The 25,744-nt window shown below is 47.6% G+C and overlaps 1 protein-coding gene across 1 annotated transcript in view; it reads left to right on the top strand.

The window, feature by feature from the left end:
• Positions 1-25,744, top strand: part of prkcab (protein kinase C, alpha, b) — a gene marked incomplete in the record, with an annotated part of 241,806 nt that overhangs the window by 62,663 nt on the left and 153,399 nt on the right.

The following is a 25,744-nucleotide window of genomic DNA, read 5'->3' as shown; positions in this document are numbered from 1 at the left end:
GTCTGTGTCCTGTCTTGTCCAGTCTGTGTGTGTATGTGTGCGTGCGTATCCCATGTTGTTATGCCTGGCAGAAGGGGCGTGGGGATGGGGTGGGGAGCTGATAACAGGTGTTAGCATTTTGCTGCAGTAGAGAGATCCATCTTTGATATCTCCACAGGAGAGAAAGCCCCATGTGGGTCTCCTCCTCACCACAGCTCAGGAATAGAATGGCCATACATCATCCTGGCCCCGCGTGGCTAGATACAGCTGTCGCTGCTGCACTCGGCACACACACATTCACACACACATTCACACACACATTCAAAGCACACACACATTCACACACACTCATGCGAGCACATATACCCACACTAATATGCACACATGAACACGTCTCCCCCCACGTACACATATGCACACGAATACGTGCATGGACACACAAACACACACACACACACACACACACACACACACACACACACACACACACACACACATGATCTATCTTGGAGATACAAAAAAATGTAGATTTGTTCTCCAGCAGTCAAAGCGGATTACCAATACAATACTTTAGTTTGACATCAATGTTGATCACTAATTCATTAACCTTCCTAATATTGAGTTGCACCCACTTTTGCCCTCAGAACAGCCTCAGTTTGTCAGGGCATGGACTCTACAAGGTGTCGAAAGTGTTCCACAGGGATGCTGGCCCATGTTGACTCCAATGCTTCCCACAGTTGTGTCAAGTTGGCTGGATGTCCTTTGAGTGGTGGACCATTCTTGATACACATGGGAAACTGTTGAATGTGAAAAACTCAACAGCTTTGCAGTTCTTGACACACTCAAACCGGTGCACCTGACACCTACTACCATATCCTGTTCAAAGGCACTTAAATATTTTGTCTTGCCCATTCACCCTCTGAATGGCACACATACACAAACCATGTCTAATTGTCTCAAGGCTTAAAAATCATTCTTTAACCTGTCTCCTCCCCTTCATCTACACTGATTGAAGTGGATTTAACAGGTAGCATCAATAAGATATCATAGCTTTTACTTGGACAGCTTATGTCATGGAAAGAGCTCCTAATGTTTTGTACACTCAGTGTATATGCTATTTAGGAGATGCTTTTATCCAAAGCCATCTACTATAAGTGCATATATTTTTGTGGCCCCAGCGGGAATCAAACCCGTGGTCCTGGCCTTGCTAGCACCATGCTCTACCAACTGAGCCACACAGGACCGGTTAGCTTAATGACTGGTGCTATAATGTGAATGTTAGTTGTTACTCATACCAGGGTTAAACCATTGACTGGTGGCATCTGGTTCCATTGAAGAAGGGAAGAAGGGAAGAACATCTCTTCAGTTAGAGAGCGAGAGAGTGAAGGAGAGCAGGAGCGAGGGGATGGAAAGAGAGAGAGAGAGGGGGCGTAGTTGTACCTGAAAGGGAGGTTAACCATTCACATATTCAACAGTCAGTCCAACTGAACTATGAAGAGTAGTCGCGTTGGAGAGGGAAGACAGAGCAGCTATTACTCACTTGTTGTTCTCCATCGTGCATAGTATTTACAATTCATTAACTTATGACAAAGAATGACTGCAGTTTGAAATTGTTTTCTGGTTGTTGTTTGTTTAAATAAATTAACTGTGTGTGTGCGTGCGTGCGTGCGTGCGTGCGTGGGTGGGTGTGTGTGTGTGAAAAACATGACTATACAAAATCTGAGTGAAATAGTAATATTTCAGGGAGAGACAGAGAGAGATGAATAAGAAGAGAGATAGAGAAAGGAGGGATCGAAAACAGAGAGAGAAACAGAGGGAGTGTGTGGGAGGGAGGGAGGGAGGGAGGGAGGGGAGGTGATAATTGAGCTCTCCCAACCGGAGAATAATATTTTCCTCTCCTTTTGCTCCTTTTGTTGTTTGGTTCCTGCATTCTCCCTGGTAAACACCACAAATACCCCCAGCATTGTGCCAGGCTGACTAATCGCTGTACACAGGGACGGATGTGGGCGTCCAGCTCAGCCAGGCCAATTAGCCGAGGACAGAGAGAGATGTAGCGATGAGAGGAGTCACGCTCCCTCACTCAGACGGGTTCCATTAATCAGTGGTAAAGAGCCTGGGCTGTATTCTGCTGTCGTCAGCTGGGCCTTACTGCTCCTATGTTCTGTTCAGGTTGACTGTTTGTCTGTACAGGTGATGCTTCAGTCCTTACTGTTTACAAGCCTTCTGTTGTTTTTTACCTCTGATTGGAATGAACAAGAGAGCTGACAAAGCCCTTTGTTTTATCGGTGGATCTGTATGGGTATCTGTGTGTGTGTGGCTGTGTTTTGTGTGTGTGTGAGAGAGTGTGTGTGTGTTTTAACGTACTGTATGTCTGCATTCGTATGTTTGTGTTTTTCTTTGCGCCTGGGTCTACTCTGCATGAGAACAGCCCGGTGGCGAGTGTTGTCCACTCTCCTCTCCTTTTGCCCATTTAGCTGTGGCTCTGACCCTGGATCTGCCCAGCTGAGGGAGATGCTGTCGGGCTCCAGCTGCTCTCTGCTTCCTCAGACCCCCTCCCACTGACTCAGAGTCAGCCCATAGGCAGCCCATCTCTCTCTGCTCCCTCTCTCGTCAACAGCTGTGGACTGTATGTTTGATAAAAGTGCCCACAGACTGATAGTGTGTATTTCTGCACACACACACACACACACACACACACACAGATGCAAAAAGTCTGTCCCAGAGAGCCTCACTAACAGTAATTCAACCATCAAATCTCCCCAAATCCTCTTCAAGATGACTTACCCAGTTTACTGAAGCCTCTCTCCTCTGTCTGTTACTGTGATGGATGAAGCCTCTCTCCTCTGGCTGTTACTGTGTTGGATGAAGCCTCTCTCCTCTGTCTGTTACTGTGTTGGATGAAGCCTCTCTCCTCTGTCTGTTACTGTGATGGATGAAGCCTCTCTCCTCTGGCTGTTACTGTGATGGATGAAGCCTCTCTCCTCTGGCTGTTACTGTGTTGGATGAAGCCTCTCTCCTCTGGCTGTTACTGTGTTGGATGAAGCCTCTCTCCTCTGTCTGTTACTGTGATGGATGAAGCCTCTCTCCTCTGGCTGTTACTGTGTTGGATGAAGCCTCTCTCCTCTGGCTGTTACTGTGTTGCATGAAGCCTCTCTCCTCTGTCTGTTACTGTGTTGGATGAAGCCTCTCTCCTCTGTCTGTTACTGTGATGGATGAAGCCTCTCTCCTCTGGCTGTTACTGTGTTGGATGAAGCCTCTCTCCTCTGTCTGTTACTGTGTTGGATGAAGCCTCTCTCCTCTGTCTGTTACTGTGATGGATGAAGCCTCTCTCCTCTGGCTGTTACTGTGTTGGATGAAGCCTCTCTCCTCTGGCTGTTACTGTGTTGGATGAAGCCTCTCTCCTCTGTCTGTTACTGTGTTGGATGAAGCCTCTCTCCTCTGGCTGTTACTGTGTTGGATGAAGCCTCTCTCCTCTGGCTGTTACTGTGTTGGATGAAGCCTCTCTCCTCTGGCTGTTACTGTGTTGGATGAAGCCTCTCTCCTCTGGCTGTTACTGTGTTGGATGAAGCCTCTCTCCTCTGGCTGTTACTGTGTTGGATGAAGCCTCTCTCCTCTGGCTGTTACTGTGATGGATGAAGCCTCTCTCCTCTGGCTGTTACTGTGATGGATGAAGCCTCTCTCCTCTGGCTGTTACTGTGATGGATGAAGCCTCTCTCCTCTGTCTGTTACTGTGTTGGATGAAGCCTCTCTCCTCTGTCTGTTACTGTGTTGGATGAAGCCTCTCTCCTCTGTCTGTTACTGTGATGGATGAAGCCTCTCTCCTCTGGCTGTTACTGTGATGGATGAAGCCTCTCTCCTCTGGCTGTTACTGTGTTGGATGAAGCCTCTCTCCTCTGTCTGTTACTGTGATGGATGAAGCCTCTCTCCTCTGTATGTTACTGTGATGGATGAAGCCTCTCTCCTCTGGCTGTTACTGTGTTGGATGAAGCCTCTCTCCTCTGTCTGTTACTGTGATGGATGAAGCCTCTCTCCTCTGTCTGTTACTGTGTTGGATGAAGCCTCTCTCCTCTGGCTGTTACTGTGATGGATGAAGCCTCTCTCCTCTGTCTGTTACTGTGATGGATGAAGCCTCTCTCCTCTGTCTGTTACTGTGATGGATGAAGCCTCTCTCCTCTGGCTGTTACTGTGTTGGATGAAGCCTCTCTCCTCTGTCTGTTACTGTGTTGGATGAAGCCTCTCTCCTCTGTCTGTTACTGTGTTGGATGAAGCCTCTCTCCTCTGGCTGTTACTGTGATGGATGAAGCCTCTCTCCTCTGGCTGTTACTGTGTTGGATGAAGCCTCTCTCCTCTGGCTGTTACTGTGTTGGATGAAGCCTCTCTCCTCTGTCTGTTACTGTGTTGGATGAAGCCTCTCTCCTCTGTCTGTTACTGTGATGGATGAAGCCTCTCTCCTCTGTCTGTTACTGTGTTGGATGAAGCCTCTCTCCTCTGTCTGTTACTGTGATGGATGAAGCCTCTCTCCTCTGGCTGTTACTGTGTTGGATGAAGCCTCTCTCCTCTGGCTGTTACTGTGTTGGATGGATGAAAATAACGTTCAACTCTAGCAGTAAATATAGAGTCAGCTCATAAAACAAGTAATCTAATGCAGAAGTGCATACTCCCTTTAAGTGCATGACAGTTCACCTGTCCAAATGCAAGTTGCTCCAGACATTTGCATGATCCAGTTTAGTGCACAGTCTTAGAAAGAAATATGAAAGTGTATTGCAGAATTCTGGAGCATGTTGCGATTGATTGGACAACACTGATTTGTTGTGTTAACAAATAGCTCTTCTTTTAAATAGACTCTCACAAAGACATAAAACGTGATGTTTCTTGTATGATATTCAGACACAAGGCTCTGCCTCACTTCTGAAGGGTCTCTTTGATATTTCCCTTAAAACAATCCCTTCTGACAGCCTTGTGTAACTCTTTCATAGTGTACTTTCTCAGAGCTGTAAAGGACTCTAATATTCAGTCTCTCTGTTCTAATCTTCTTGCATTAATGATCTTCCTAATTCCAGTTGTTTTAGACTGGAGTTCTGAAGTGGAGCTTTGGAGCTGTCACTTTCTCCTGCTCCCTAAAGGCTGGAGACAGCAGTTTATACTCCTGCTTGGGTTACACTCTTCAATACACACACACAGATGCAGACAGACAAACAGACACAGAGACACACACACACACACAGGTGCGCCCCCCCCCCCCCCCCACACACACACACGCATACACACAACCGCACAGGGAATGACATACACTCTCACAACGATGCAACACATTCCTAATGAAAGGGAGCTGCCATCTCTCTCTACACATTTAGAAAAAAGGGTTCCAAAAGGGTTATTTGGCTGTCCCCATAGAAGAACCCTTTTTGGTTCCAGGTAGAACTATTTTGGGTTCCATGTAGAATCAAAAGGGTTCTACCTAGAACCAAAAAGGGTTCTTCAAAGGGTTCTCCTATGGGGACAGCCAAAGAACTCTTTTAGGTTCTAGATAGCACCTGTTTTTCAAAGAGTGTATGGTCCTAATTCCCTTCTCTCGTGTGTGTCTGTCGTAACATGAGTGTGTCCAGTAAGTCAACCTAGCTGTGAAAGACATCATCCTGCAGCTTGTTATCTCTGATTGTTTGAGCTGTTAGCGGGTAGTCTAGCAGCTAGCTTTTAGCTGGTATCGGTGCTTGTTTAAAGCGGTGGTAGCCAGGGAACATACTGTAGTAGTGAAGCAGTCTCAGGCAGGAGTAAGGAATATGCAGACTGTGGACTATTGGCAGACATACTGGTCTAATGTGGCCTGAAGAAACTAGTTAGATCAACTATAATGTTATATGGATCAATCTACAGTCGTGTTGGTTTCTACAGATGTAGGATGCCAATCTGATCACTCTTTTGTTGCTGTAAATTTAATGCACAGCACTTTAAAATGTCAGACTTGATTTGCCCAAACAAAAAATCTATCAACCTCTACAAAACATGCTGATTATTATAATCCACATAATAATTCACATTTCCTGTTGCTGCAGGTTTATTTTCCTGCATGGGAAACTGGCTCAAATTAAGATTCTACATCTGTATGACGCAGCCTTCATTGACTGTAATGGGTGACAAACTGGGCAGTGGTAGGCTACAAACCCTTGGTCACATTAGGACTCTATGCCTGCGTATTATGCATTTGGGCACAACGTAGTAAAACTTTGCAAAGTGCTTACCAAAGGAAAACCAAAAAATGAGCATTTCTTATTGTACAGTTTTGTATAGTCTCTTTCTGTTTCAGTCATTATCTTCCATTGGGTGCCTATTGAATACAACCTGGTGTGAAGACTGTGCTCTTAGTAATGTGGCGGCAGGTAGCCTAGTGGTTAGAGCGTTGGGCCAGTAACTGAAAGGTTGGTGTATCAAGTCCCCGAGCTGACAAGGAAAAAATCTGTCCTTCTGCCCCTGAACAAGTCAGTTAACCCACTGTTCCCAAGCCATCATTGTAAATAAGAATTTGTTCTTAACTGACTTGCCTAGTTAAAAAACATTTGTGGTCACATTTGACAGCTACTGCCTACACTGTATATCTGTCACACACCACTGTGGGTTAGCACTACAGAAACAGGCTGGAGCTGCATGTGTTTCATTGTCAAATGAGGAGACAGAGCAAGAGGTGGCTGTATCTGGGTCAGAGGAGGAGACAAAGGAAGAGGTGGCTGTATCTGGGTCAGAGGAGGAGACAAAGGAAGAGGTGGCTGTATCTGGGTCAGAGGAGGAGACAGGGGAAAAGGTGGCTGTATCTGGGTCAGAGGAGGACACAGAGGAAGGGGTGGCTGTATCTGCTGAAGAGGTGGCTGTATCTGGGTCAGAGGAGGAGACAGAGGAAAAGGTGGCTGTATCTGGGTCAGAGGAGGACACAGAGGAAGGGGTGGCTGTATCTGCTGAAGAGGTGGCTGTATCTGGGTCAGAGGAGGAGACAGAGGAAAAGGTGGCTGTATCTGGGTCAGAGGAGGACACAGAGGAAGGGGTGGCTGTATCTGCTGAAGAGGTGGCTGTATTGGGGTCAGAGGAGGAGACAGGGGAAAAGGTGGCTGTATCTGGGTCAGAGGAGGACACAGAGGAAGGGGTGGCTGTATCTGCTGAAGAGGTGGCTGTATTGGGGTCAGAGGAGGAGACAGAGGAAAAGGTGGCTGTATCGGAGTCAGAGGAGGAGACAAAGGAAGAGGTGGATGTATCTGGGTCAGAGGAGGAGACAGAGGAAAAGGTGGCTGTATCTGGGTCAGAGGAGGACTCAGAGGAAGAGGTGGCTGTATCTGGGTCAGAGGAGGACACAGAGGAAAAGGTCACTGGGTTAAACCAATAGTCAACCAGGATGCCTCTGACTCAGTAGCGTAGTTAAACTGTGACTCTGACTCAGTACTGTAGTTAAACTGTGACTCTGACTCAGTACTGTAGTTAAACTGTGACTCTGGTGTGTGCAGGGGGGTTGCTATTTCCCTTCTCTCTCTGTAACCACATTTCCATCTACAGTTTTAATGTTAGTAAAGTCATACCGGCGGTATCACATCCGGCTGTGATTGGGAGTCCCATAGGGCGGTGCACAATTGGCCCAGCGTCGTCCGGGTTTGGCTGGGGTAGGCCGTCATTGTAAATAAGAATTTGTTCTTAACTGACTTGCCTAGTTAAATAAAGGTTAAATAAATAAATAAATATATAAATACTGTGAAAAAAATAACAACAGCTGTGATGGAAACAGGAAGTTTTGGTCCAATTTTATAAATGCTGGCAGATAATTTCCTCGTTCGACATGGTGGGATCTTTTTGTGTCTGTAAAATTAGTTATGCAAGAAATGGCAGTGGAAACCCTCATATCGAAGTAAACTTGGAGTCATGCGTTGATATGGTGTGTGGGCCTCCCGCTACGACTTGGGAAACCATGCAGTTTATTAGGCTACAGATTAATTAAGTTATGATGAACTTCACATGGTGGGGAAAGTGCACAGTGATGATCTTGATGCTCATTTCCAATAAATATTGAGGGTCTTATTCTGGTGACATGATGATCAATACTTGACTGCCGTTTGACCCCCAAAATAATTTTTCTCTTATCCATAATAATCTCATCCTGAAGACTAGCCTACCTCCACACAGACTACCCGTACTGTATCTGCAAGCTGTTGGCTAGAGAGCACACATTGTACTCTAGATTTTTATTCAGTACATGAAAACTTAAATGAAAAAGTACATTTTGTGTGCACTGCGTCATCATACACTGATGATAAAATGGCTCCAACAGAGATGGTCGCCTCGCTTCAAGTCCTTAAGAAACTATGCAGTATTTTTGTTTTTTTATGTATTACTTCTTACATTGTTACCCCAGGAAATCTTAAGTGTTATTACATACAGCCAGGAAGAACTATTGGATATAAGAGCGATGTCAATTTACCAACATTTCAACCAGGAATACGACTTTCACGAAGCGGATCCTCTGTTTGGACCAGCACCCAGACCAATGGATCTAATGCCAGAAGCTGACCAAAAACAACAGCAGACGGAGCCACCTCCTGGACAAGCTCCGTAGACGTCCACATCACCCACTGCTCCCGAGTATACTACTCGCCAATGTCCAGTCTCTTGACAACAAGGTAGACGGAATTTGAGCAAGGGTTGCCTTCAGAGAGACATCAGAGATTGTAACATTCTCTGTTTCACGGAAACATGGCTCTCTCGGGATATGTTGTCGGAATCGGTTCAGCCACCGGGCTTCTCCATGCATCACGCCGACAGAGATAAACACCTCTCTGGGAAGAGGAAGGGTGGGGAGGTATGCTTCATGATTAATGACTCATGGTGTAATCATAACAACTTACAGGAACTCAAGTCCTTCTGCTCACCCGACCTAGAATTCCTTACAATGAAATGCTGGCCATATTACATCCCAAGAGAATTCTCATCAGTTATCGTCACAGCTGTGTACATTCCCCCTCAAGCAGACACCAAGACTGCGCTCAAGGAACTTCACTGGACTCTATATAAACTGGAAACCATATATCCTGAGGCTGCATTTATTGTAGCTGGGGATTTTAACAAAGCAAATTTGAGAACAAGGCTACCTAAATTCTATCAGCATATAAATTGCAGTACTCACAGGGGTATACACTCAATCACTGTCTCTCTAACTTCCGCGATGCATACAAAGCCCTCCCCCGCCCTCCCTTCGGCAAATCTGACCATGACGCCATCTTGCTCCTACCGTCTTATAGGCAGAAACTCAAACAGGATGTACCAGGGACTAGAACCATTCAACGCTGGTCTAACCAATTGGAATCCACGCTTCAAGATTTTTTGATTATGCGGACTGTGATATGTTCCGGTCAGCCTCAGAGAACAACATTGATCAAATGCTGACTCGGTGAGTGAGTTTATAAGGAAGTGCATTGGAGATGTTGTACCCACTGTGACTATTAAAACCTACCCTAACCAGAAACCGTGGATGGATGGCAGCATTCGCGCAAAACTGAAAGCGCAAACCACCGCATTTAACCATGGAAAGAGGTCTGGGAAAATAACTGAATATAAACAGTGCAGTTATTCCCTCCACAAGGCAATCAAACAAGCGAAATGCCGGTACAGGGACAAAGAGAAGTCGCAATTCAACGTCTCAGACACGAGACATATGTGGCAGGGTCTACAGGAAATCACGGACTACAAAAAGAAAACCAGCCACGTCACGGACACCGACGTCATGCTTCCAGACAAACCAAACACCTTCTTTGCCCGCTTTGAGGATAATACAGTGCCACCGTTGCGGCACGCTAACAAGGGCTGCACCCCCCCTCTCCTTCTCCGTGGCCGATGTGTGTAAAACATTTAAACGTGTTAACCCTCGCAAGGATGCTGGCCCAGACGGCATCCCTAGCCGCGTCCTCAGAGCATGTGCAGACCAGCTGGCTGGTGTGTTTACAGACAAATTCAATCGCTCCCTATCTCAGTCTGCTGTCCCCACATGCTTCAAGATGGCCACCATTGTTTCTGTACCCAAGAAGGCAAAGATAACTGAACTAAATGACTACCTCTCCGTAACACTCACTCTGTCATCATGAAGTGCTTTGAGAGTCTAGTCAAGGATCATATCACCTCCACCTTATCAGCCACCCTAGACCCACTTCAGTTTGCTTACTGCCCCAACAGGTCCACAGACGATGCAATCGCCATCACACTGCCCTATCCCATCTGGACAAGAGAAATACCTATGTAAGAATGCTGTTCATTGACTACAGAACAGCATTCAACACCATAGTACCCTCCAAGCTCATCATCAAGCTGGAGGACCTGCGTCTCAACCCCGCCCTGTGCAATTGGGTTCTGGACTTTCTGACGGACCGCCTCCCAGGTGGTGAAGGTAGGAAACAACATCTCCACTTCGCTGACCCTCAACACTGGGGCCCTACAAGGGTGCGTGCTTAGCCCCCTCCTGTTCACCCACGACTGCGTGGCCATGCACGCCTCCAACTCAATCATCAAATTTGCAGACGACACAACAGTAGTGGGCTTGATTACCAACAACAACAAGACAGCCTACAGGGAGGAGGTGAGGGCACTCGGAGTTCGGTGTTAGGAAAACAACCTCTCCCTCAACAAAACAAAGGATATGATCATGGACTTACGGAAACACCAGAGGGAGCATCCCCCTATCCACATCGAAGGGACAGCAGTGGAGAAGGTGGAAAGTTTTAAGTTCCTTGGCATACAAATCACAGACAAACTGAAATGGTCCACCCACACAGACAGTGTGGTGAAGAAGGCGCAACAGCGCCTCTTCAACCTCAGGAGGCTGAAGAAATTTGTCTTGTCACCCAAAACCCTGACAAACTTTTACAGATGCACAATCGAGAGCATCCTGTCGGGCTGTATCACAGCCTGGTACAGAAACTGCATCGCCCTCAACCGCAAATCTCTCCAGTGGGTGGTGCGGTCTGCACAACGCATCACCGGGGGGCAAACTACCTGCCCTCCATGACACTAACAGCACCGATGTCACAGGAAGGCCAAAAAGATCATCAAGGACAACAACCACCCGAGCCATTGCCTGTTCACACCGCTACCATCCAGAAGGCGAGGTCAGTACAGGTGCATCAAAGCTGGGACCGAGAGACTGAAAAACAGCTTCTATCTCAAGGCCATCCGACTGCTAAACAGCCATCACTAACTCAGAGAGACTGCTGCCTACATTGAGACCCAGTCACTGGCCACTTTAATACATGGATCACACAAGCATTTCGCTACACTCACATTAACATCTGCTAACCATGTGAATGTGACCAATAAAATGTGATTTGATTTTTATCTGCAACAAGTCAGTCTGGTAGATATACACCACTGGTGAGAAAATATGCAGATTTTAGAATATTCTCAGGATAATCTGTCACCAAACACACACACATGTAGTGCTGGACAATTGATCCTTGCTTCCTGTGGCCATTCCTATAATATGAACAGCTTTAGTTGTACACGGGGGGGGGGGGGCTCGTGTGTGTTACATAAAGTACGTGTGTTATTTGTGCCTGTGTCTCTGCACATGTGTGTATATGTGTGTGTGTGCGTGCCTGTCTGTCTTAGAGAAGCCCTAATGCTAAGTGCTACTGTGTTTGTTAAAACTCTGCAGAAGAACAGAGGTTCTGGGGGCGATGGTGTATTTGTCTGATTCAAGCCTTGGCATGTGTGTGTCTGTTTTAAGCTTTGTGGGCGCCTGCTCTCTGAGGGTGGGAACCCTGTGGAGACACACACACACCGCTGCACCTTCAGTGTGTCTGATATAACAAGGCACCCAGACATGCATAGTCAAGCACAGATCCCGAGACAGCTAGGGAGACACTGCAGCGCCCAGTGATTTCCCTGCTCTGCCATCGCCTGTCAGCCTGAATCACAGCGTGGGAAGAGACTATAGGGGATTCCTCCAATCAGAGCAGGAAGCCATGATGTGGCCTGACAAGGAAAGCCGCACCTTGACCTTCACCTTGGCTCCTGCCCTGTCTCAACCAATCAGATAATGCCCTGTCTCAACCAATGGAAGATGACATGACAGTCAGGGTCCATTACATTTGCACTTGAATGTATGTTGTATAAACATACAACAACTCTCCTGTGCTCTGTCCCCTCTCCTCTCCTCTTCTTTCCTCTCCTGTCCTCTCTCCTGTCCTCTCTCCTCTCCTATCCTCTCTCCTCTCCTGTCCTCTCTCCTCTCCTATCCTCTCTCATCCTCTCTCCTCTCCTATCCTCTCTCCTCTCCTATCCTCTCTCCTCTCCTGTCCTCTCCTCTCCTATCCTCTCTCCTCTCCTATCCTCTCTCCTCTCCTGTCCTCTCCTCTCCTATCCTCTCTCCTCTCCTGTCCTCTCCCCTCTCCTATCCTCTCTCCTCTCCTATCCTCTCTCCTCTCCTGTCCTCTCTCCTCTCCTGTCCTCTCTCCTCTCCTATCCTCTCTCCTCTCCTGTCCAGTCTCCTCTCCTATCCTCTCTCCTCTCCTGTCCTCTCTCCTCTACTATCCTGTCTCCTCTACTATCCTCTCTCCTCTCCTATCCTCTCTCCTCTCCTGTCCCCTCTCCTCTCCTGTCCTCTCTCCTCTCCTGTCCTCTCTCCTCTCCTATCCTCTCTCCTCTCCTATCCTCTCTCCTCTCCTGTCCCCTCTCCTCTCCTGTCCTCTCTCCTCTCCTGTCCTCTCTCCTCTCCTGTCCTCTCTCCTCTCCTATCCTCTCTCCTCTCCTGTCCCCTCTCCTCTTCTATCCTCTCTCCTCTACTATCCTCTCTCCTCTCCTGTCCCCTCTCCTCTCCTATCCTCTCTCCTCTCCTATCCTCTCTCCTCTCCTATCCTCTCTCCTCTCCTATCCTCTCTCCTCTCCTGTCCCCTCTCCTCTCCTGTCCTTTCTCCTCTCCTGTCCTCTCTCCTCTCCTATCCTCTCTCCTCTCCTGTCCTCTCCTCTCCTATCCTCTCTCCTCTCCTGTCCTCTCTCCTCTCCTATCCTCTCTCCTCTCCTATCCTCTCTCCTCTCCTGTCCTCTCTCCTCTCCTGTCCCCTCTCCTCTCCTGTCCTCTCTCCTCTCCTGTCCTCTCTCCTCTCCTATCCTTTCTCCTCTCCTATCCTCTCTCCTCTCCTATCCTCTCTCCTCTCCTATCCTCTCTCCTCTCCTATCCTCTCTCCTCTCCTATCCTCTCTCCTCTCCTGTCCCCTCTCCTCTCCTATCCTCTCTCCTCTCCTGTCCTCTCCTCTCCTATCCTCTCTCCTCTCCTGTCCTCTCTCCTCTCCTGTCCTCTCTCCTCTCCTGTCCTCTCTCCTCTCCTGTCCTCTCTCCTCTCCTGTCCTCTCTCCTCTCCTATCCTCTCTCCTCTCCTGTCCTCTCTCTTCTCCTATCCTCTCTCCTCTCCTGTCCTCTCTCTTCTCCTATCCTCTCTCCTCTCCTATCCTCTCTCCTCTCCTGTCCCCTCTCCTCTCCTGTCCCCTCTCCTCTCCTGTTCTCTCTCCTCTCCTGTCCTCTCTCCTCTCCTGTCCTCTCTCCTCTCCTGTCCTCTCTCCTCTCCTGTCCCCTCTCCTCTCCTGTTCTCTCTCCTCTCCTGTCCTCTTATTTCTGGGTTAATTCCTGTTCAGTGCAGTGTGTTCGTTAGACTTGTTTTTCCATATGAATCTAGGGGAACAGCTCCATTGTACCCTGAACCTCAGGGCTGTACTTCAATATGTGGGTTGAGATGTAGGTTTTCAGGCCTGGCTGGGTTTCTAAGATTCTCACTGCTTCCTTAGTCATCTTTCTCCCATGCAGCGTAGGTAATTGCTGTCTGGTGTGTGTTTGTTCCATGGGGTGTATATAACCTGCTTGTTATACTGTTCTATGATTCAGTGGGTTCACTGGGTTTAAAGTGAAAAAAAATCTGTCCAAGTGCACTTGAGCAAGGCACTTAACCCTGATTTGCGCCAGGCATTGGCGAATCGTCATTCAGGGAAGAGCCCCACCTGTTTTGAGCCCCAAATGTATTAAACAAATGTGTTTTTTTTTGTTTTTTGTTGGGCTTGCCTGTTTTGCATGTTATTTTGGCATTAAAACATGTCACATATCAGTTTGCAAACAATGTAAAAAATTATATAATTGAGTTAATAAAGCCACATACAAACTTGGTCTCTTTTTTGTTTTCTTGAGTAAGGCATCTCCAAAATGCAGGTGTTTCAGCCTAGCTCAGTTCTTTCTGTGGTGGTGGGGCAAGCCAGCAGAAAATACGGAGCATTGCGTCGTGATTGGCTCAGTGTTCTATCACTCATGGGGACTTTACGTCACTGCGAAGTGTAAGAGGAGAAAATTCTAGCCCTTCGGCTGCTGCCATAGAAGTGCCGATCCAAGAAGGCTCAAGGTGTCATGCAACTCTAACATGCAGGAGGGGTGAAGTCAGGCGCAGGAGACTTAGGTACATGGAAAATACACATTTAATGAAAACAGTCTTAAAGTGTCGTAAATAGAAGGCAGGGTAACAAAATCCAGCAACAGGCAAAAATTAAGCACTAACCTTTGACGATCTTCATCAGATGACACTCCTAGGACATTACACAATACATGTATGTTTTGTTCGATCAAGTTCATATTTATATCCAAAAACAGCATTTTACATTGGCGCGTGATGTTCAGAAAATGATTAGCCTCCAAAACTTCAGGTGAATGACCACAATGTGCACATTCATTTACAGAAATACTCATCATAAACGTCGACAAAATATATAACAATTGTTTAAAGAATTATAGATTTACTTTCTCTTAATGCAACCACTGTGTCAGATTTCAAAATAACTTTAGGGAGAAAGCACATTGTTCAATATTCTGAGTACATAGCTCAAACATCAATGCAAGCTATACAGTTAGTCGTCAAGCCACGGCGTCGTCAAAACTCTAAAATACTGTTATAAATATTTTCTTACCTTTGCTGATCCTCGGCGGAATGCACTCGGAAGGACTCCCACTTCCACAAGAAATGTTCATTTGTTTGATAAAGTCCATAATTTATGTCTAAATACCTCAGTTTTGTTGGCGCGTCCAGAACACTATTCCAAAAGGCATGAGACGGGGGCGCAAATCAATAGACAAAAAGCTCAAAAGTTCCATTACCGTTTGTAGAAACATGTCAAACGCTGTTTCCAATCAAACCTTAGGGTGTTTTTAACATAAACAATCGATAATATTCCAAACGGACAATAGCGTATTCATTACAGAAAAAAAAAAAAATGCTATCCATGCGTGAATGCGCATGAAGTAACTACATGACCTCAGACAGTACACTGCTTGAACCGGCTGTTATTCGGTCAAAATTCACCATAGAAGACTCAAACAACTTTGTAAAGACTGTTGACATCTAGTGGAAGCCTTAGGAAGTGCAAGTTGACCCCACAGTGGTCTGAAAGACTACAATTCTCAGACTTCCCACTTCCTGGTTGGAATTTTCTCAGGTTTTTGCCTGCCATATGAGTTCTGTTATACTCACAGACATCATTCAAACAGTTTTAGAAACGTCAGAGTGTTTTCTATCCAAATCTACTAATAATATGCAAATATTTGACTCTGGGCCCGAGTAGTAGGCTGATTAATTTGGGTACGTTTTTCATCCGGCCGTGAAAATACTGCCCCCTATAGCGAAGAGGTTAAGGGATTCTTAGAGTGCTGTACACAATCCTCCACCGCAGGAGCCTCAGTCTGGCTCTAATGCCAGGGCACCAGGACCGGCTGGTAACGCAACACCACCTGAAAGGGCGACAGGTTAGTAGAGGAGTGGCAGAGAGAGTTCTGCACCATCTCGGACCATGGTACGAACCTCGCCCACTTTCCCGGCCGGTCCTGGCAATAGGACCGCAGAAACCTGCCCACATCCTGGTTAATTCTCTCCACCTGCCCATTACTCTCGGGGTGAAAACCTGAGGTCAAACTGACCGAAACCCCCAGTCGCTCCATAAACGCCCTCCACACCCGGGACGTAAACTGGGGACCTCGATCAGAGATGATGTCCTCAGGCACCCCGTAGTGCCGGAAGACATGAGTAAACAGGGCCTCCGCGGTCTGTAGGGCCGTAGAAATACCGGGCAAAGGGAGTAGACGGCAGGACTTAGAGAACCGATCCACAACGACCAGGATCGTGGTGTTCCCCTGAGACGGCGGGAGATCCGTGAGGAAATCCACCGACAGGTGGGACCATGGTTGCTGTGGAACGGGCAGGGGCTGTAGTTTCCCTCTAGGCAGGTGTCTAGGGGCCTTACACTGGGCGCACACTGAACAGGAGGAGACATAGATCCTCACATCCTTCACCAAAATTGGTCACCAGTACTTCCCTCTAAGACCCCGCACCATCCGCTCAATCCCTGGATGACCCGATGAGGGTAGAGTGTGCGACCACCAGATCAGACGATCGCGGACACCGAGCAGGACGTACTTCCGACCCGTGGGACACTGAGCTGGAGTAGGTTCTGACTGCAACGCCCGCTCGATGTCCGCATCCACCTCCCAGACCACCGGTGCCACCAGACAGGAGGCTGGAAGTATGGGAGTGGGGTCGATTGACCGTTCCTCGGCGTCGTTGAGACGAGACAGTGCGTCGGCCTTGGTGTTCCGGGAACCTGGTATGTACGAGATAGTGAACTGGAATCTCGTGAAAAACATAGCCCACCTGGCTTGGCGAGGGTTCACTCTCCCCGCCGCCCGGATGTACTCCAGATTACGGTGATCAGTCCAGATGAGAAAAGGTTGCGCCCCCTCAAGCCAATGTCTCCACACCTTCAGGATCCTGACCACAGCTAGCAACTCCCTGTCCCCCACATCATAGTTACGCTCCGCCGGACTCAGCTTCTTAGAAAAGAAAGCACAGGGCGAAGCTTCGGGGGCGCGCCCGAAAGCTGTGACAGCACGGCTCCAACCCCAGCCTTGGACTCGTCCACTTCCACTATGAATGGCAAAGAGGGGTCCGGATGCGCCAGCACTGGGACTTTGGTAAACAGAGTCTTCAGCCGACAAAAGGCTCCATGCGCCTCCGCCGACCACCGCAGCAGCACCGGGCCCCCCTTCATCAGTGAGATAATGGGAGCCGCCACCTGCCCAAAGCCCCGGATAAACCTCCGGTAGTAATTGGCAAACCCTAAGAACCGCTGCACCTCCTTAACCGTGGTCGGCCACATTCCATCACCACCCCGGATGTGGAAATGCGTTACCCCAGAAAAGAGACGGCTTGTTTGGGGAACTCACATTTCTCGGCCTTGACATACAGGTCATGCTCCAACAGTCGCCCAAGCACTTTACGCACCAGAGACACATGCGCGGCGCGTGTGGCGGAGTAGATCAGAATGTCATCGATGTACACCACCACACCCTGACCGAGCAGGTCCCGGAGAATCTCGTCCACAAAGGATTGGAAGACGGCTGGAGCATTCTTCAACCCATACGGCATGACGAGGTACTCATAATGGCCAGATGTGGTACTAAATGCGGTTTTCCACTCGTCCCCATCTCGGATACGCACCAAATTGTACGCGCTCCTGAGATCCAGTTTTGTGAAGAAGCATGCCCCGTGAAATGACTCCACCGCCATAGCGATGAGAGGTAGCGGGTAACTGAAATCCACCGGGATGGAATTTAGACCTCTATAGTCAATGCACGGACGCAAACCTCCCTCCTTCTTCTTCACAAAAAAGAAGCTCGAGGAGACAGGTGATTTGGATGGCCGAATGTATCCCTGCCTCATGGACTCAGTGACATATGTCTCCATAGCCACTGTCTCCTCCTGAGACAGAGGATACACATGACTCCTGGGAAGTGCAGTGTTAGCCTGGAGGTTTATCGCACAAGCTCCTCGTCAATGAGGTGGTAATTGTGTCGCCTTCGTTTTACTGAAGGCGATAGCCAAATCGGCATATTCTGAGGGAATGTGCACAGTAGAGACTTGGTCTGCACTCTCCACCGTAGTCGCAGCGATGGAAACCCCTATACACCTGCCCGAGCACTCCCTCAACCACCCCTTAAGAGCCCTCTGTCTCCACGAAATTTTAGGATTGTGAGTGGCCAGCCAGGGAATTCCCAGTACCACCGGAAACGCCGGGGAATCAATGAGAAAGAGGCTAATACGCTCCTCATGACCCCCCCGCATCACCATAACCAGTGGCACAGTGACTTCCCTAACCAGCCCTGACCCAAGTGGTCGACTGTCTAGGGCGTGCATGGGGAAGGGTTGGTCCAACTGAACCAGGGGAATCCCTAACTTATTGACGACCCCACGGTCCATAAAACTCCCAGCCGCGCCTGAATTGACTTGCGCCTTATGCTGGGAATGAGGGGAAAACTCAGGAAAAGAAACTAAGGCATGCATGTGGCCGACAGGGGGCTCTGGGTGAGGCTGGTGCTGACTCACCTGAGGTGTCGAAGTGGTGCTCTGCCTGCCCTCTAAACTCCCGGACAAGCTTCTCCAGCACCGGTCGGCAGTGTGCCCTCTGCGACCACAGTGGGCGCAGGAGAAGACTCCCCCTCCGGTCTTCCTAGCTGCAGCCCCCCTATCTCCATGGGCGTTGGAGCAGGAGGGCTGGGAGGTGGAATGAAAAGGGACCGATTAGAACGCCCGCGGGCAGCCAGCAGGTTGTCCAGTCTGATGGACAGATCGATGAGCTGGTCCAGGGTGATGTTGGTGTCCCGACATGCCAACTCCCGGCGGATGTCCTCTCTCAGGCTACAGCGGTAGTGATCAATCAGGGCACTTTCATTCCACCCCGCTCCAGCGACTAGGGTCCGGAACTCCAGCGCAAAGTCCTGGGCACTCCTCGTCTCCTGTCTCAGATGGAACAGTCGCTCACCCGCCGCTTTGCCCTCCGGTGGATGATAGAATACAGCCCGGAAGCGGCGGGTGAACTCCAGGTAATTGTCCCTAGCCAAGTCCGGACCCTCCCAGACGGCGTTGGCACATTCTAGGGCTCTACCCGTGAGACACGAGACGAGGACACTGACACTCTCCTCTCCCGAGGGAGTGGGGCGAATGGTCGCTAGGTAAAGCTCCAGCTGGAGTAGGAACCCCTTACTCCCAGTGGCTGTCCCATCGTACTCCTTCGGGAGCGCGAGTTTAATCCCACTGGGGCTGGACTCCGTCGGCGCTGGTAGGAGCGCAGGCTGTCGAACAGCTGCATGCGTGGGTGGGGGAGCGCTCCTCTCCAAGCTCTCCAGACGCGCCAACACCTGGTCCATGGCCGTACCCAGGCGATGGAGGATGTTGGCGTGCTGGATAACTTGTTCCCCCATGGACGGGGTTGGCGCTTCCGCTCCTGCTGACTCCATTGTCGTGTCTTTGGGGTACCATTAAACTGAAGACATGTTTATCAATTAACTCCCTGTAATTATTATCACGCGATTAAACTGATTAATCGTTTAATTGTAATTAACTAGGAGATCGGGGCACCAAGAAAAATATTCAGATTACAAAGTTATAATTTTCCTAATATAACTTTCCTATATTATAATATAGGCCGATTATCTTCTGGTTTAAATGGTGTATTTTACCTCGAGTCCAGTCTCATTCCAAACGTCGTAAATTGTTGTATCTGCACGAACCCAGTCTTTACTAAAATCATCCATACATCAATTGTCTTAAAATCATTTATTTACTACACTAAGTAATTAACAGAAAACATACAAACAGTAATTATCGTCACAAAGGATTGGTATAGTAATGTGCCCTAATGGCTAACAGGCATGGCTGGTCTGTTAGACAATGGGTCATAAACGGTCAGCTGAGAAGGTACACAGAGTTCATTAATATTAACAATTGACAATTGAAGGCTCACTCTTGCGGGAAAAATTGCAATCAATATATATTTACGCTCATGTGTCCTTGTTCGAGCGTCGTTCTGATGGAGAGTTCTCTCTCTCTCTCTCTCGGTTAGAATGGATCTTTCAAAGCGACATTCATTAATGTCGTTATAGAATGGATGTTTCGTTGGTCTTCGCGTTCGATGATATAATTTACTTAGCTGCAGACTAATAATTAATATCAAAGACTTGTTCTTATTCTATCGGTCTCGATAGTCTAAAAGTTAACCACGTGGTGTAGTTCACTTTCAGTAGAGGAATTGTATGGTAAAACCTACTGGCCAACTCACTAATGGAGTGGAGGCCTGGTCTGGAGAAATGTAGCTCAGGGTATAGTTTTATAGTGACCCTTGAACAGGCTTGTCAAATGACGCCTGGTCCTGTCTGTGTCCCTTGGGGGGCGTGCCGATGGCTGAGTGAAGCTTGGTACAGAAATCCAATTCTATCACATTAACATCAGTACATAGCATCTCAATGTATTACAAATAGCTTTATCCTTATTAATACATTTTATACAACCATTATGATGCAAGTCTCATCGCTGAGGCTATTATATAAACAGTTTTATGGTAATATGGCTATATTGTCTCTTCTGAGTATCACAAAATTGTACCAAGTGGGCCAGTTCGTAGCTGGATTCTTCACCAATCTTCCATACCTTCTCCAGAACACACATGTCGCTCGGTTCTCCAATTCTATGAGTTGGAAGAATTTCCTTTGTCTCTCTATGAAACATGTGGTAGGAGATTCTCCTCTTAGAGTTTTTACAACCCTTTCACACAGGGCCTGGGTTGGGGGGAAGGTAGGTTGGGGGATGGTACAAAGGGGAGGGGGCCAGCTGTCCTCCCTGTACCCAAAGAGGCCAACGTCATGACACCATGATGTTGGTGCGGGATTCTGTCATGCAACTCTAACATGCAGGAGGGGTGAAATCAGGCGCAGGAGACTCAGGTACGTGGAAAAAAACATGTTTAATGAACACAGTCTTAAAGTGCCATAAATAGAAGGCAGGGTAACAAAATCCAGCAACAGGCAAGAACCCTAAACCGAGTCGGGACGCAGCCCAGCAAAACCAATATGCCTAAACATCGAACGGCAGAGGAAAACTCAAATCCCCAACCTACAATAAAATGACACAAATAATCCCGCACAATCCCAAACTAAAACAGACAGACTAAATAGCCCCACTAATGAACTAACACAAATAAGGTGCTAACATAAAACAGACATCACCAAATGAAAATGAAAAGGAGATTGGTCGCAGCTAGTAGGCCGGCGACGACGACCGCCGAGCGCTGCCCCGAACGGGGAGAGGCGCCACCTTCTGTGGATGTTGTGACACAAGGTCATTGGCCACAGATAAAATTACGTCAAATCACGTTATATGTACAGTAGCTTTGATTGGGCTGATGATGACAACATCATACTTTCACAATCTTAGCGAGCAGTCATCATCATGAATCAAGTCGACAATCTACTGGCAAATCCTTTTTAATTCCTGTCATATGAAGAGAAATAATGAAGAGAAATTATACTGTAGATAAAACGTATCGGCCATTGGACATAAACATTACACAAGAAGTTGGAAATCACAAATTCAACGAGTGGTTGGTAAGGAATCAGTGACAGTGGCTGTGTAGTCCCAAATCTGGATTAAGGGGCTCTTTTCCAAGTTTAAATTGATAACATTCAACATGATGTCAACGAAGCGTGATTTCTGCCGCACTCAAAACAACTGTTAACTCGCCACCTTCCTGTTCAAGTGAGCCGAGCACAACAATGTGAGTCCAAAAATGTATTGTATGCTGCTTCATAAATTATGTAATATGCCAGGAAGATATGTATACTGTAGCTAAGAAAGTAATACTAAGTGTATGTTGTGTAGTAAGATGTTAGTAGCCCATGTGCCTCACAAAAGGATTCATCCCCCTTAAGTATTCATCACCCTTGGCGTTTTTCATATTTTGTTGCATTACAACCTGTAATTTAAATAGATTTTTATTTGGATTTCATGTAATGGACATACACAAAATAGTCCAAATTGGTGAAGTGAAATGAAAAAAATTACTTGTTTTAAAAAGAAATTAAATTTGAAAAGAAAAAAAAAGTGGTGTGCATATGTATTCACCCCCTTTGCTATGAAGCCCCTAAATAAGATCTGGTGCAACCAATTACCTTCAAAAGTCACAGAATTAGTTAGATTGCACACAGTTGGACTTTATTTAAGTGTCACATGATCTCAGTATATATATACACACCTGTTCTGAAAGGCCCCAGAGTCTGCAACACCATTAAGCAAGGGGCACCACCAAGCAAGCGGCACGCTAAAGACCAATGAGCTCTCCAAACAGGTGCTATGTCTGGCACAAACCCAACACCTCTCATCACCCCGAGAACACCATCCCAACAGTGAAGCATGGTGGTGACAGCATCATGCTGTGGGGATGTTTTTCATCGGCAGGGACTGTGAAACTGGTCTGAATTGAAGGAGTGATTGGTGGCGCTAAATACAGGGAAATTCTTGAGGGAAACCTGTTTCAGTCTTCCAGAGATTTGAGACTGGGACGGAGGTTCACCTTCCAGCAGGACAATGACCCTAAGCATATTGCTAAAGCAACCAGAGTGGTTTAAGGGGAAACATTTAAATGTCTTGGAATGGCCTAGTCAAAGCCCAGACCTCAATCCAATTGAGAATCTGTGGTATGACTTAAAGACTGCTGTACACCAGGGAAACCCATCCAACTTGAAGGAGTTGGAGCAGTTTTGCCTTGAATGGGCAAAGTTCCCAGTGGCTAGATGTGCCAAGCTTTGAGACATACCCCAAGAGACTTGCAGCTGTAATTGCTGCAAAAAGTGGCTCTACAAAGTATTGACTTGGGGGGGGGGGGGGGGTGAATAGTTATGCACGCACAAGTTCTGTTCTTTGTCTTATTTCTTGTTTGTTTCACAATAAAACATTTGCATTTTCAAAGTGGTAGGCATGTTGTGTAAATCAAATGATACAGGGAAGGGAAACAGGACTGTTGAGACGAGGGACAGGGACCAGAGGTAGAGCGGATGGAACACTAGCGGAGAGAAAAGCAGCATCAGGCTAGGGAAAACGATGTCAGTAGGAATGCCATGCAGACGAAACACATGGGATACCAGCAGGCCCGCCGTTTCCCTGGAGGATGGCATCTTGGAGGGAAATGAAATGAGCTGCTTTGGAAAATCTGTCAATAATGGTGAGGATGACTGAATTACCGTTAGATGGGGGAAGGCCAGTGATGAAGTCCAGTGCTATGTGTGACCAGGGGCGACTGGGTATGGGAAGAGGGCGAAGCAGACCGGAAGTGGGTTTAGTGCAATACTGCAATACTGTTCGTTCGATCATTTTCTTGTTTTGTTTCGTTAAGTGTTCTAAATAAAGTTAAGATGAGCACTCAACCCGCTGCGCCTTGGTCCATTACGTACGATGACCGTTACAGAACTTCCCACCACCAACAGACCAAGCAGCGGAGTAAGGAGCTTGAAAGGAGTGATTTTGAGTTGTGGACTTGGGAGGAGAGTTTAGCCAGAGAGGGACCATGGAGGAAGGCTGGAGTGGACTGGGACTGTTATATTGGTACACGGTTGGCATTTAAGCCTGAGAGGCAGCCCCAATAAACATTTTTGGGGGGCACACGGGTAGTTTGGCTGGGCCAGGGTTAAGCCCCAAGCCAACTCCCCGTGTTTACCGGAGGCAGCATGTTACTGGTCAGGCCCCGTGCTATGGGGTGATGCGCACGGCTTCGAGGCCGAGCATTCATAGGCCGGTGTGCGCGGTGCCAGCGCCCCGCATTTGCCAGGGGGAAGCCGGCATCCAGCCAGTAAGGGTGGTGCCAGTACTGCGCTCGAGACCGCCAGTGCGCCTTCATGGCCCTGTGTATCCTGTTTCCGCTCCACGCACCAGCCCTGAGGTGCGTGTATCCAGTCTGGCGTATCCAAAGCCAGTCCCACGCACCAGGCCTCCAGTGCGTCAGCCCAGTCCAACTCGTCCTGTTCCTGAGCCACATCAAAGTTTGAAGACAACTTGACACAGAGGAAGCGTGTAGTTCAGTCTTGTTTACAGTGAATCCTAGTTCTCTACATGTGTCTCTACTAGCTCCTGTGTAGCCATCTCTCCCTCACCCCCTTCTTTCTTTCTCTCTTTCTCCTCACTCTCTCTTTCTCTCTTTCTCTCTTTCTCTCTCTCTTATCTCTCTCGCTTTCTCTCTCCCTGACAATGAGTCCCAACCTTCTCTCTTTTTCTTTTACCTTAATGAATAGACCTGTCAGAGAAACAATATGAACTGATAGACTGATTTGACACTATCCGATCCATGTGTGTGCATTCATGTTTCAGTGTGTGTGTGTTTGAGCGTCTGTACAGTATGTTGACGACTGATGATTGTGAATATTGTTTTTGTGGTTTTATTTATTTGCACCTAAGAAAACAAGTGACAGTACAGATTTTTTTTTAAATTTAAAAACGGTGTGCAGGTGAGGTTGGAAATCCGAAAGAGCTGATATGAAAACCAATATGCAAATATAAGTGCAAAAAAAAAGTTTGTTCTATCAGTTAAACAAAGCATATCCATTATAATTGTAAATGATATACTAAGTATACAACAAAAAACATGTTTGATTGTGTGTGTGTGTGTGTGTGTGTGTGTGTGTGTGTGTGTGTGTGTGTGTGTGTGTGTGTGTGTGTGTGTGTGAGAGAGAGTTAGGCTACATGGAGGAGACTACTGGGTAGTTTGGTTCATCAGGCTGACCCTTAGTCTACTACTGGGTAGTTTGGTTAATCAGGCTGACCCCTGACCCCTAGTCTAGTACTGGGTAGTTTGGTTCATCAGGCTAACCCCTAGTCTACTACTGGGTAGTTTGGTTCATCAGGCTGACCCTTAGTCTACTACTGGGTAGTTTGGTTAATCAGGCTGACCCCTGACCCCTAGTCTAGTACTGGGTAGTTTGGTTCATCAGGCTAACCCCTAGTCTACTACTGGGTAGTTTTGTTCACCAGGTTGACCCCTGACCCCTACTCTAGTACTGGGTAGTTTGGTTCATCAGGCTGAACCCTAGTCTACTACTGGGTAGTTTGGTTCATCAGGCTGACCCCTGACCCCTAGTCTACTACTGGGTAGTTTGGTTCATCAGGCTGACCCCTAGTCTACTATTGGGTAGTTTGGTTCTTCAGGCTGACCCCTAGTCTACTACTGGGTAGTTTGGTTCATCAGGCTGACCCCTAGTCTACTACTGGGTAGTTTGGTTCATCATGCTGACCCCTAGTCTACTACTGGGTAGTTTGGTTCATCATGCTGACCCCTAGTCCACTACTGGGTAGTTTGGTTCATCATGCTGACCCCTAGTCTACGACTGGGTAGTTTGGTTCATCATGCTGACCCTTGACCCCTAGTCTAGTACTGGGTAATTTGGTTCATCATTCTAACCCGTAGTCTACTACTGGGTAGTTATGTTCATCTTTCTGACCCTTGACCCCTTGTCTACTACTGGGTAGTTTGGTTCATCAGGCTGACCCCTGACCCCTAGTCTACTACTGGGTAGTTTGGTTCATCAGGTTGACCCCTAGTCTACTACTGGGTAGTTTGGTTTATCATGCTGACCCCTGACCCCTAGTCTACTACTGGGTAGTTTGGTTCATCATGCTGACCCCTAGTCGACTACTGGGTAGTTTGGTTCATCAGGCTGACCCCTGACCCCTAGTCTACTGCTGTGTAGTTTGGTTCATCAGGCTGACCCCTAGTCAAGTACTGGGTAGTTTAGTTCATCATGTTGACCCCTGACCCCTAGTCTACTACTGGGTAGTTTGGTTCATTAGGCTGACCCCTAGTCTACTACTAGGTAGTTTGGTTCATCATTCTAACCCGTAGTCTACTACTGG

The sequence above is a fragment of the Salmo trutta genome, chromosome 32 (genome assembly GCF_901001165.1).
Source record: "Salmo trutta chromosome 32, fSalTru1.1, whole genome shotgun sequence".
In the NCBI taxonomy this organism is placed as follows: Eukaryota; Metazoa; Chordata; class Actinopteri; order Salmoniformes; family Salmonidae; genus Salmo; species Salmo trutta.
Note: the sequence above shows the minus strand (reverse complement) of the source record. Positions and strands in the feature narration are given on the sequence as shown.